Here is a 13,001-nt window from a genome sequence, read left to right as displayed (position 1 = left end):
ATATGTGTGTGTATGTGTATAAATTCACCTATGTATGTGTGTGTGTGTAAATTCACTGTCTTGAAGAGCTTTCTGTACTCCCATACTCCCATGTTCATTGCAGCATTATTCACAATAGTCAAGCTATGAAACAAAAGTGTATATTGACAGATGAATTAATTAAGAAAATTAAGAATATTATTCAGCCTTAAAAATAAACTAAGTTCTAGCATTTTTGACAATGTGGATGAACTTGTAGGACATTATGCTAAGTGAAATAAGCTAGACACAGAAAGACAAATACTGCATGGTCTCACTTATATGTGGAATCTTAAAAAGTTGGGCTTATAGAAACAGAGTGGAACGATGGCTGTCAGCGACTAGAAGAGGGGACAAATGGGGACATGCTGACCAAGGGGTACAAGCATTGAGTTACAAGATGGATACATTCTGGAGATCTAGTGTACAGCACGGTGATTATAGTTAACAATATTGAATTGTGTATTTGAATTTTGCTGTAACAAATCTTAAATATCATCATCACACACACAAAAAGGTTAACTATGTGAGGCGATAGAGATATTAATTAGCTTAATTGTGATTATCCTTTCACATTGCATATGTACATGAAATCATTGGATTGTAAACCTTAAATATATACTATTTTTATTTGTTAAACAAAAGCACTGTTAAGGAATATAAGCAACTTTCTGCAAATTCAGGCTGAATTTTTCTGCTAAATCAGTTCATGTCAAGTAAGCTTCCTCCTAAATGAATTCATGTGAGGTCAACTTGCCACCACATGAGTTCTAAAAATTCGTTAAATTTTTAGCACTGTTTTGACTTCAGCAATGTGGGAAAAAAATTCTGAAATTGTATAATATTAGCTGTTTTCTATATGTATTCACTAAAACCTGAGTTTAATAATATATTCTCTTTTAATGTATGATAGCTTTTAAGGACTAATAAATAAAAGGTATATATAGTACTATATAAGGACTTGGTGTATCAAGTTATAACAGAATTTAATTCACTTTAAAAATACGAAACAATTACAATAATTTTAATTGATTGAATTTTGAAGGTCTCAGTATCCTGAATTTTTGAAATGGTATTATTTCATGCACTTTTAAAAGACTATATTTAAAACTTAGGACATACAGAGTGAGGCACTCACTGTGACTTTTAAGTAATTGCTTCTTCATCTCCATGAGTAGCACCATCCCAATGGAATGCAAAACTGGTTACGCTGAAAAGGATAGTTTCTTCAGCATTGTTTTCTGTATAGCACCTTGTGATACTTGCACTTTTTGCATTGAAACAGTCTACTCTATGGGCACGGATTGTATCAAAAGCCTTCTATACATAATGTGAAAGTTTCTTCAATTGTGAACAGCACAGTAGTAATAGTTAGAGCTTTATTACTTAGTTCTAATTTGTATTGATGGCCTAAAAAAAGTAGCATGCTTTGCAGTTCTATGAAAGAAAAGATTATAAATGGAGATTAATTATAATTTTGCTAGCTCAGTACTTGTAAAACTAAAGCAATTTATATTCTTTCTCTTAATGATCTCCATTCCTGATTGCAGTAATGTAATCTAATTGTGATTATGATAGTATCTGAATCATGTGGGCCTCAATGTGATTGAAACTACTCTTTGCATTAAAAAGTAATTTTGGAGTAATGATGAAAAGTTACTGTGGAAAATTGGCAAGTAATATATTTTACTCTGTATCTTAAGTTTCTGCTTTCATTTTTGATTATATCTCATAGCATGGATAAGTACGATATTATATCAAGGATTTATTACATCAAAGCCTTATCGGTGATAAGTATGAGTATGAGTATCAAGGATAAGCATGATATTATTGAAATAGAAATGCTATGGTTGAGTCAGAGAAATGACTGAGAAATTAAAATGCTAGGATAAGGTTTACTGAAAGTGGAAACCAAATAACAAGGAGGAGGGAGGGCTCAATATTGCACACATATGATAGCCAGTAAAAAGAAATGCTGTGGGTGTTTTAGCTGACACAGCAGATGCTATTTGGATAGACATTAAGGAAAATACAGATAGTCAGGTATTTTGTGAATGTTGAAATACCCCTCCAGGGCAGGAAGAGAAAATAGACAGGAAATGCTTTGTGTTATTTTGTTTTGTTTCTTGATAAAATACCCTCAGCAGGGTTGAAACTTGTTTAGGCAAAAAAGTACTTCACATTTATGCACAGTTAAAGATGATTCACAAAATCGTGCTCTGGAATTTGAAAAATAAGTCAATAAAAGTTAATTTTCTAAAATATTTACTATTGAAACACCTAGATAAGTATTTATTATGAAAATAGAGGATTTCAAGGGAGGTTATTCTGGGAAAGGACATTTTTGAAAGAATGCAAAAACCACAAATAATATTTTTCTTATAATCATAATGAATTTGTTGGAAAAAATTACAATTTAAAAAAGTGGTGATGCATTTAGTAGTCATTTAAATTATGATCAGGGATAAAGCTGATATACTTTAAAAATGAGCCTAAGCAAAATTATGCTTGAAATATCCTGAAACAGATATTACATAAAGATAATTGAATTGATAATAGATAGTAAAAAGAAAGACACTAACTAATAGAAATCTATCAAAATTTTGAAGGACAAGTTAACACTTTTTATAATAGAGGGTATTTGCTAATCCCTCAAATTATAGCATGGGTGAAATAAGAATACCAAGGAGGTAACTTCCCCATGATACTCAATCCAAATGTAAGAAAGGATGTCTTTCAAACCTTCATTTCTGAGTGATACCACAGGGGGAAAAATGGATAAACAAGAAAAGAAAATACAAACTCATTTTGTAGTTACTACTGACAGCAAAAACAATCCTCTTGCCCCCTCCCTAGAGTCTGTGAAGATCCATTTTAAAATGTCTCTTGAAGCAGTGATGTGACTCAGGAGAAGAGAAGGGATTGCCTATATGTAAATGACTCACTGTTTCTAGTAGAAAGAGACACATTAACTCTTTCAGAACACTAGAATCCTTTTACCAAATTACATTTCTTTCTTTCTTTCTTTCTTCCTTTCTTCCTTTCTTCCTTTCTTCCTTTCTTCCTTTCTTCTTTCTTTCTTTCTTTCTTTCTTTCTTTCTTTCTTTCTTTCTTTCTTTCTTTCTTTCTTTCTTTCTTTCTTTCTTTTTCTTTCTTTTTCTTTCTTTCTTTATTTTTTTTAGTGCAACAAATTGTACTGAAGAAGTAATGCAACTCCATGAAGTGCATCATTTCCTCCCATTCTGTCTCTGATACTTATGTACAGATAAGTGCCTTGTCTATTGCCATTTTTAGACTCACCCTTTAAGAGGAATACACTGTGAAATAGATACTCTCCAGGCTCAGTCAAGAAGAGAATATCTTGAGCCTCTATGGTACATTACGGTCAGTTATAATAAACCAGGGAGGGAAGTGAGCCTCCTGCCATAATGACTATGATATGATGACCCTGTAACAGACAGATGCATCGAAGTGTAGCACTGAAACTTTTGCAGTTTTTCTTTATCAGAGATAGCTGTAAAAATGTCCAAGATAGGCAAGACGCTTATTTCTTCCCACCCTCCTGGTGAACTTATATCCCAACATGGAAAGAGGATGAGCCGTTCCACCTCATTTCTACTTTCTTGAATGAATTCCACAGTCTTCTCACTTCAAGATAGAAATTCCATCTTTTTTATTCTAGTGAATCATGGATCTTTTTGTCATCCTTTCTTAAAAGAATATGGCAATATTTGGTAGTACATCAATTGTTATATTCTTGAGCAAAAACTCGACATATTAAGCCTTTCAGGGGACTGTTGGTTGTGGGAAAGTCTTTGTGGGAAGCTTATTTATTTATTCATACACTCATTGGTGTATCTATAAGTTACTTCAATTGACAAATGCTGAAATAAGCATGGGAGAAACAAGGATGATTCCTCTGCACATGGGTACTTAATCCTAATGCCTACAATCTAATGAGGCAGTACATCCATTGTGCTCAGCGCCTTCATTCAATCACTCCCACACTGTAAAATGAAAATTGGAGGGCACTAGACGAACACAGGAGGGCCACATCTAATTTACTATTGAGGTCGGGGACAGTTCCTAGAAGAAGGAACTGGGTAACTTAAAGCTGCGGTGGAAAATGATGGAGGCCAAAGTGAGTCCCATTTCTATCTCTTCAATGTTTTTACATGGAGGAGGAGTTAAAAGAAATTTTAAACACATGGTGTACCATGTTACCGTCAGTTTTGTTGAGTGAGATGGCTGTGTGTTACTAATTCTTAAGAGGATACAGTGAGATAAAAATATAATTTATTATTTTACATATTGAAGACTCTCTTTCTGCTTCTCTTTAACTTCAGCTGCTTTATTTTGTCTCTGGCAACTCAGCAACTACCTGCTTGTGTACTATTTCTCCCAGAAAATTGGTTATGGCTACTGACATGTAGCTCATGAAAAAAACTATAACCAAGTTATTAATTTTTTTTTTTACTTAAGGTAGTGAATGCTCAGCACAGGCTAGACTTTAGAATCACCTGGGAAACTTTTCACAAAATAATTATGCTTCACCTACACTAAATAAATCGGGAAACTAGGAGAGCTGACCAAATAACAATGAACCAACAAACAGAAGGACCACATTCGCTCATCCCATGAAAGCAACACATTCATTTGATAGGCTGAAGGGTCCAGCCTGTCAATAACGGCAATGCAAATTAAGCCTATGTAAAAAAAGAAGTATGATAGTATTAGCATCTATTCTCACCAGCTCCTTTTTGTTTGTCCTTTGTTTGTTTGTTTGCTTTTGAGATGGAGTTTCACTCTTGTTGCCCAGGCTGGAGTGCAATGGCGCAATCTTGGCTCATCACAATCTCTCCTCCTGGGTTCAAGTGATTCTCCTGTCTCAGCCTCCTGAGTAGCTGGGATTACAGGCACCTGCCACCACCCCCAGCTAACTTCGTATTTTTAGTAGAGACGGGGTTTCTCCATGTTGGTCAGGCTGGTCTTGAACTCCCAACCTCAGGTGATCCCCCTGCCTCAGCCTCCCAAAGTGCTGGGATTACAGGCGTGAACCACTGTGCCTGGCCACTTTTTGTTTTTATTAGCAATGTTAGGTGCATTAATAATAAATCTTGCAGACAACGTCTCAGTATTTCCTTTTATATTTTGACCAGGTTATGACTTCACAACTATCAGAGCTAATTTTGACTTAGCCCTAGGTAGTCATCTCTCTAGTCTAGAAATTAACGTGTTTAGTATTTTGGAATTAGGAAGATAACTGTTTAATGTCCAAAGCTAATATTCATGATGTCTGAACTTCAGTGGCAAGGACCATGAAATCGTGGCATATATTTGGTCAATTGGAGGAATAATATTTATCATGTATTGAACTTCTATTTTTTTTTTTTTTTTTTGAGACGGAGTCTCGCTGTGTCTCCCAGGCTGGAGTGCAGTGGCGTGATCTCGGCTCACTGCAAGCTCCGCCTCCCAGGTTCACGCCATTCTCCCGCCTCAGCCTCCCAAGTAGCTGGGACTACAGGCGCCCGCCACCACGCCCTGCTAGTTTTTTGTATTTTTAGTAGAGACGGGGTTTCACCATGTTAGCCAGGATAGTCTCGATCTCCTGACCTCGTGATCCACCCCCTCAGCCTCCCAAAGTGCTGGGATTACAGGCTTGAGCCACCGCGCCCGGCCCATGTATTGAACTTCTATTCCAATGACCATGCTAAGTATTTTTCATGCATAACCTCACTTAAACCTCAGCTATTATTGTCCTCATTTTGTATACAGGAAGCTGTGACTCAGAGAATTTTCATGAATTTAGTGAAGCAACACAGATCCTGCAAACCAACATTTAAACCCAGGGTATGCCTGCCCGCAGAGACTATATTTGTCTCACACTGCCATACTGCCTCTCCCTATAGAGAACATCGAAACATTCTTTGGAAAAGTCATGCAGAAATTCCCTCAAAAGCTAGGGCAACTCTCTATAACAAGGGACAGATAACTGCAGTTATAGTCACAGAACGACTCAGTTATGTTTGACAACAGCCCATGAAAACAAGACCTCTTAAAGGGAGATTAATGCCATCAAATCCTTTCAACTCAGACCTACACCTGCTTATACAGTTGGCCTTTCACATAACAGTCGGTAAAATCCAGCCTCGGGAGAGAGAGACACATGCAGTATTTATATTGTTGTTGAAAGTTTCACGGCCTTCAAACCACACAGGTTGGAATTGAATGTGAAAATCTGTCTTCTGACTTCTTTTGAGGAATCACTAATCTTCCAAAGGATGCTGTGCTTGCTCTGCACGAACAGTTTTGCTGGAGAACATGGTTATGCCGTGGTCGCTAAAGGAGGCTAAGTTGTTTTCTTCTTTATTTGCAACAACAGCAAAAAAAAAAAAAAAAAAAAAAAAAAAAAAAAAAAAAAATTACTTGCTATATTGAAGCGGTTTAAAATCAATAACAAAAAGAATAGAATATTTCATTAGCCTTTAAAACGATATAGGAGGACCCTGCTCCTATCATTTTGACTGCCAAGAGAACATATAAAATTAAAGGTGATGGCTAAATGAAAGGCTGAATTAAACAATTTCTTGATCCAGTAGACCCTGGGCAGGCACAAATGGCCATACCTGCTCCAGCATTATTTCGCAACAAACCAAAGGTAAGCTGTAGCCTGGGCAATACTACTGCTGGTGTGTTAAGTCAGTCACTATTTACTCTAAGTTGAGATAGAACAATCTATCTCTGCGTTAATTTCTACAGCATCCCAACTCCTAAACACTTAATATCCTTGCTTTTAGAAAAAAAAAATTAGCTTTTATTTTGATTAAGTTAGATTGCCTAATGTTTTATTCTTCTGAAAGCGGGTACAAATACTAGAGTTAACTAATTTCTAAAACGCCTAAGTAATAGGCGTTTGGAGTCTGAAGAACCATGTAATGAGTCCATTTAACATCTTTTTTTGGGGCATCTTGTTTTTATAATAGGCAATGTTGTCTTTTGCTATAAGAAGAGAGGTAGTTTAAAGTACTTCCCAAAGTGGCAGAGTTGCAGAAAAAAATCCTATTGCCAAAAGCCAGTTTCTTAGCAACAGCACCCTCTCAATGTGTCACAAAGTCTGAAGCCCTTTGGCCCCTCAAAGGAAGTTCCTTAGGTGTCTTTTACACATTGAATGCTTTGTGATAGTTGAGGCCTGCTGGCTGTCAACTCCGTCCCTTAAGGGAACTTGACAGATCTTAAAAAAAATCAATTTTAAGCTCACATGCCCCAGTGGGTGCCAAAGCCACTTCAGAGAGTCTGAAAGATGGCTGAGTCGACAGGATTTGACTTCTGGAGGTAGAAAGGTGACAAACTCTATCATGAGAAAGGGGCAGCTCGGGGCCTCAGAGGCCTAACCTGCTCCCAGGATCTGGGGCCTAGTGTTGTATTGAACCTATTTATCTCTTTCATGGGCCTAAGGTACCACAGGGAAAGAAAAGTTGTTCAAAAAATGCTGGCAGAATTCAGGGGTGTAAATGATGAATTACTTTTCATCAGCTGAAAGGAAACATACTCCGGAACAATACTGAAAGGGAGCAGGAGCGGCTGACCCCTGCTTCAGAGCAGCCAATATCTTCATTCAAGAAGACAACCATGAAATTACACAGAAAATGGGATTGTCATGAACAGCCCCTTGAAATCTCAGTATACAGTCATTACTGCATGGGAAAAAGCCTTCATCCACACATCATAACTTGTAACAGACAAGGAGGGGGAAAAAGAACAGAGAGAAAAAAAAAAGGCCTTGGAGTTACCAGTAGGAATGTCGAAAATATTTGTTGATTCAAACTTTCCTCTATAGCTTCCCGATACTTTTACATAGTTTTAGCAGTATGTTAACTTTATACTGAGTGGGGATTTCCTTTTATGAGCTATTTTGAGGAAGTTTGTATAAATTTTAAAGAAGTGGCAAGGGGAGAGAGAACTCTTTTTATATTTATAACATCTTCACCCTATAAGATGATAATAACATATGCCCAGGTAATACGTCCTCAAATTATTGCTTAATTAATATTCTAACACTCAATGTTATATATCACTTAACTAATATAGAACTTACTTAAATTCTTCATTTGAACTGTCACAGATTGTAAGATCAACTAAATTTCAGGTCTATGTTGGAAAAGTTTGAGTCAAAATATAGAAGGGTAGAGTTGGAACATAGAATTTTTTAATAGGGTAACTAAAATATAAAATATTAGGGATTCAAAAAAATGAAATAAAAATAATATATGTTTGCTTTGTCATTCTGGCTACTTTCTCCACTGAGTTTAATTAAGTTTGGTGTAGGTTTTTTTTTTTTTTCATTAGAGGATTACTCATTACACTATTTTATTTTATTTTTTTCATTTATGTTCCGGGGGTTCAAATGACTAACCATCATGAAAATTTAAATTACAGATTTTGTCACAAGTCCAGTTGAAAACAAATTGGAAACTATGACTAATTTGTGGAGTGCATTTCTTTCTGCCAGTGGAATGTATGTCACTGCAGATAATAGAAGAAGGCAGAATAGGAAGTGCCTACTCGGACCAACTGATTTCTTAGTAACTTCTTGGATACTACTGCTTGGGATTTTTGTCATGCGCATCCGTGTGAAGAGACCACCAAACAGGCTTTGTGTGAGCAATAAAGCTTTTTAATCACCTGGGTGCAGGCGGGCTGAGTCCGAAAAGAGAGTCAGCGAAGGAAGATAAGGGTGGGGCTGTTTTATAGGATTTGAGTAGATAAAGGAAAATTACAGTCAAAGGGGGTTTGTTCTCTGGTGGGCAGGAGTGGGGGTCACAAGGTGCTCAGTGGGGGAGATTTTTGAGCCAGGATGAACCAGGAAAAGGACTTTCACAAGGAAATGTCATCACTTAAGGCAAGGACCGACCATTTTCACTTCTTTTGTGGTGGAATGTCATCAGTTAAGGTGGGGGCAGGGCATTTTCACTTCTTTTGTTATTCTTCAGTTACTTCAGGCCATCTTGCATCTTGGCGAATGCGTGCAAGTCACAGGGAATGCAATGGCTTGGCTTGGGCTCAGAGGTCTGACAATTTTGAGGTGTTTTCCACAGCCAGAGCACTATTTATGCTCTTTACCTTAATTCTATGTTGGAAAAAAAAAAAAAAAAAAAACAACTCTATTGACTGAAGAGTGGAACTTATTTTCCATCCTTACTAATTCTCTTAAATCAAACAATGTAGAACATAAAACCAACTGAAAAGAAAGAATTCCCCAATAGATCACTTCAGACATGAAAGTTACTTTCCTAGAACAGCATTTCTCACATTGAATTCTTTGGTATTTAAGAAGGTATAGAAGGTAGACATATCATGGAAAAACCATCTTGTGGATTATTATGTTTAGGAAATGCTGGCCTGATGTAAGTGAAGGAATGAGTAAAGTATGCCTAATAAATTTCCATTCAAGGGTGTAAGCCACAAGCAGGCTCTTAAAGAATGAAGGAAATGCCACACAGTGGAAGCCAGGCTTTGCATCAAACTCTAGATGACCTACAGAAGAAATATATAAGTAGAATGTAAACATGATCATGCTTAACTCTAAAAATTAGCCTCTGTGAGCTCAGTGGCTGACAAAATGCAACTACATTCTTGAATGGTGATAGTTTTCAAAGCCCTAGGCTTTGCAACTATTTCTATTACTTCAGTAAACACAATATACCCAAGATGTTATAAGGGGTGTACAGAAAACCAGAATTTCTGCCTGATGGTAAGACAATTTCTTAATACAATCTCAAATTGTTCAATGCCTTCTTTTTAAGGATGAAACCACGAGACTGACCATCGACTTTTCTAATTTATTTGTTAAATCTAGTCAAAGACAATGGCTTTGCCCCTCTGTCCTTACTCTTGTGTTATTTTCCACTTATCAGCCTTTACACTGTGTCATCTGAAACCACATTTACAGTGTGGGTTTAGGGAATGTAGGGAGAAAAAGTATAATGGCATAATTTGACTGAACTATAGTTTTTAAATAAGTAAATAATATAATTACATATCAATAAGCAAAATTTTCCTTTACATAGACTCTGAAGAAATTCAGCAAAGCCTTTCTAATATTGTGTGTGTGCGTGCGTGTGTGTGTATGTGAGCATGTGTACAAACAAGTTATAACTTCAAAATCATCCCTTTTCTTTTGCCCCTATTTTATTCTTCTATGTGTTTACTGTATATATTGAATATCTACCCCACATGGCAAAATTATGTATCGTTTTGGGTGTATTTGGGGCCTTAATAAATAGCTATCATGTTATTTATTGTATCACCAAGGCATTTTTCAGTAGTGTACAATTATGATGATTATGAAATTTTAAAATATCTTTCATTGAAGGACTGCAGATCGTAAGTATTTGCTCCCTTTCCCCCACAAAAAGTTGTCTAGAATTTATTCACAATTTTTTTTCTTTTGTCATACTTATAGTTCCATATATTCAAATGGATAATCAAATGGTATTTGATCCAATCAATGAAAGCAAAAGTAGATCAGAATTGTCCTCTAATGATGAAAATATGAGTATTAAACAAGTAATATTCTCCAGAAGTAGATACGTTTTCTAACATTAAGCCTTGCTGAAATTTCATTAGTTTTAAAATTTGGCTTTCATCTTTCCTCTAATTATTTTTATTTTAAAAAATCAGATTAGAGGAACCAAAATAAAGTTCTTTGGCAAATAGGAATCCTGTTTACTTTCCAACTCTGAACTCAGCAGGTTAAGTAATTGGGCTACAGAAAAGTTCCTCCATTTCTATTTCCAGCTGGTGATACACAAAAGGCAGGAAGTTATCTCATTAATGGGGCACCAGCTTTATGCAAATTATAGTAACAAAAAGGCTTCCCTTCATACTTTTTCATAAATTACCTAATAAAGTGGGAATAAATGGCCATATTCAAGAGCCTTTGTTGTATTTTTAGCACAAGACTCTTTCTGTTACTGCAAATATGACTAAATGTGCCTTGTTCAAAAGGGGTGTTTATGAAATAAGGCCACTCAAAAGCTTTTATTCCTTAACAGCCTTCAGTTACTTTTATGGCACAAAATTAACATAATTAGTCACAGAGAATAGATGACATAAGCAGCATGCCATGCACAAAAGGGGGAAGCAGTATCTAAGGAAGGTGTTTTGAGAGATCAAAAATTTTCAAAGTGCTTAATACTAGAAGGTCCTTTTTATTTGTGCACAGCCTTAAGATACTTTTTTTTTTTTTAACTCCGTGAAATTCACATAATGAGATGCAGTAGACAGATGACATTAGCGATGTGCCATTAGAAAGAGGTCAGTTTCTTCTGAAAGATAGTCACTGTTCCTGCTCGTCATTAATTTGCAGCTTCAAAGCACTGAGCATATGATAGCCTGGCATGTTAAGCAAGTTGCAGTTATCTTTAAATAACCATTTTTTCCAGTTATTAGAAGCTAAAGTTTTTAAACTACCGACTGAAAGCAAAATTAAAGCACGCAGCAGTGGAATAGGGGAGAAAAGGAAAAGAAAGAAAGGCTGCAAGAAGATTAGGAAAATAAAATCAAACGTATTTTTAAAATGAAGTTGCTGTGGTATTCCCTGGGGGTGGCCTGCTCTAACTTCAATGCTGGAATTTTGGGGGTAGTAAAGATTTGAACTCTAGCTAGCAGATGAAACAATTGGGAATTTTTGTTTTCTGAGATTTTATGGCACATATAATAAAACCAAAAAGCAAATTGTATGGTTCTCTCTAATTCCACTGAGGGAGAACAATGCTGGTCTGAAGCCTAAGAGCTCTGTGCCGTAGGAGAGTAAAAGGGTTAAGAGCACTTGGGTTCCTGTTACATGTGAACTACTCAAATAAAAATACATTAATAAATACATCAGATTATCTTATTTAAAGAGAAGATCAATGAGATTTCTCTAGTTTGCCTGTGAATAAATCATAATGAGAAGACAGAAAAGTAAAGTATTAAAGACTGCATTCATCTGAGTTCAAATCTATTATTACAAGACTCTTCCGTTTAATTTATTTTAAATAATTCAATTTTTTGCATAGGAATACATGAATATGGTACAAAATTCATAACATTCACAAAGATTTACAGACTTTTACATTTCAAATTTCCTTTGAGTTTATTTTTCACTTGGAAATCATAGAAGCATTACGTAGAGTTTAGCTATTTTAAAAACATCCTGATTTATAACTTCATCTTCCACCACCCAAAATAAGATTCAGTCACCAAAATCTCTGATGAGCACATGGAGACTGATTTTCTGCAGTGTTTTTAGCTTTTGTGTCCGCCGAATTGTCCAGATCAAATGGAATTGAATGAGTAAGTATTGGCAAAAAGAAAAAAAAAATGGTAAGCAACATTAGCAAACATTTCAGAACTGTTGAAACAAATAAAATACATGTTTTAGAGAAATAATTAAGAAGAAAAATATTGACTATCAAATGATGTTTTGTTATCTGCAGTGACATTTTACTATTCTAATAATTACTTTTAAATGTCTAGATCACTGGAATTGCATTTTTTCACTGCCTAAATTACCTGAGGCTGGGCAGATTAGGGGACGATTATACGAAGCCAACATTCTATGATGAGGAGAGGAAGCTGAGCCACGGCACAAACTGAAACTAGGGCTTTTGTAGAACACGGGCAGAGTGAACCAGCAAATGAATTTGAGAGTTCTAACCTGAAAACAAAGGATTGAGGAACATTAGCACAAACTGCAACTCCTCCTTCTTAAAAATTGGACTACTAACTTTTGACACTGTTTTATTACCTCCCATTTAGATATTAGAACTCTCCTTTCTTTTTCATAGGGTGTATTTTTCAAATAATGTTGTTCCTTCTCTTCTGGCATCCTGAAGATATTGTATCAGTGCTGGAGAAAGGTAAAGATATAGCTCAAATAACTTATAGTCCAAGAAGCAATATCAACAGATGCATGGAGAAGATTTTGATGCTGCTGTAAT

This window comes from Macaca mulatta, chromosome 12 (genome assembly GCF_049350105.2).
Source record: "Macaca mulatta isolate MMU2019108-1 chromosome 12, T2T-MMU8v2.0, whole genome shotgun sequence".
Taxonomy (NCBI): domain Eukaryota; kingdom Metazoa; phylum Chordata; class Mammalia; order Primates; family Cercopithecidae; genus Macaca; species Macaca mulatta.
This window is presented reverse-complemented; position numbering follows the sequence as displayed.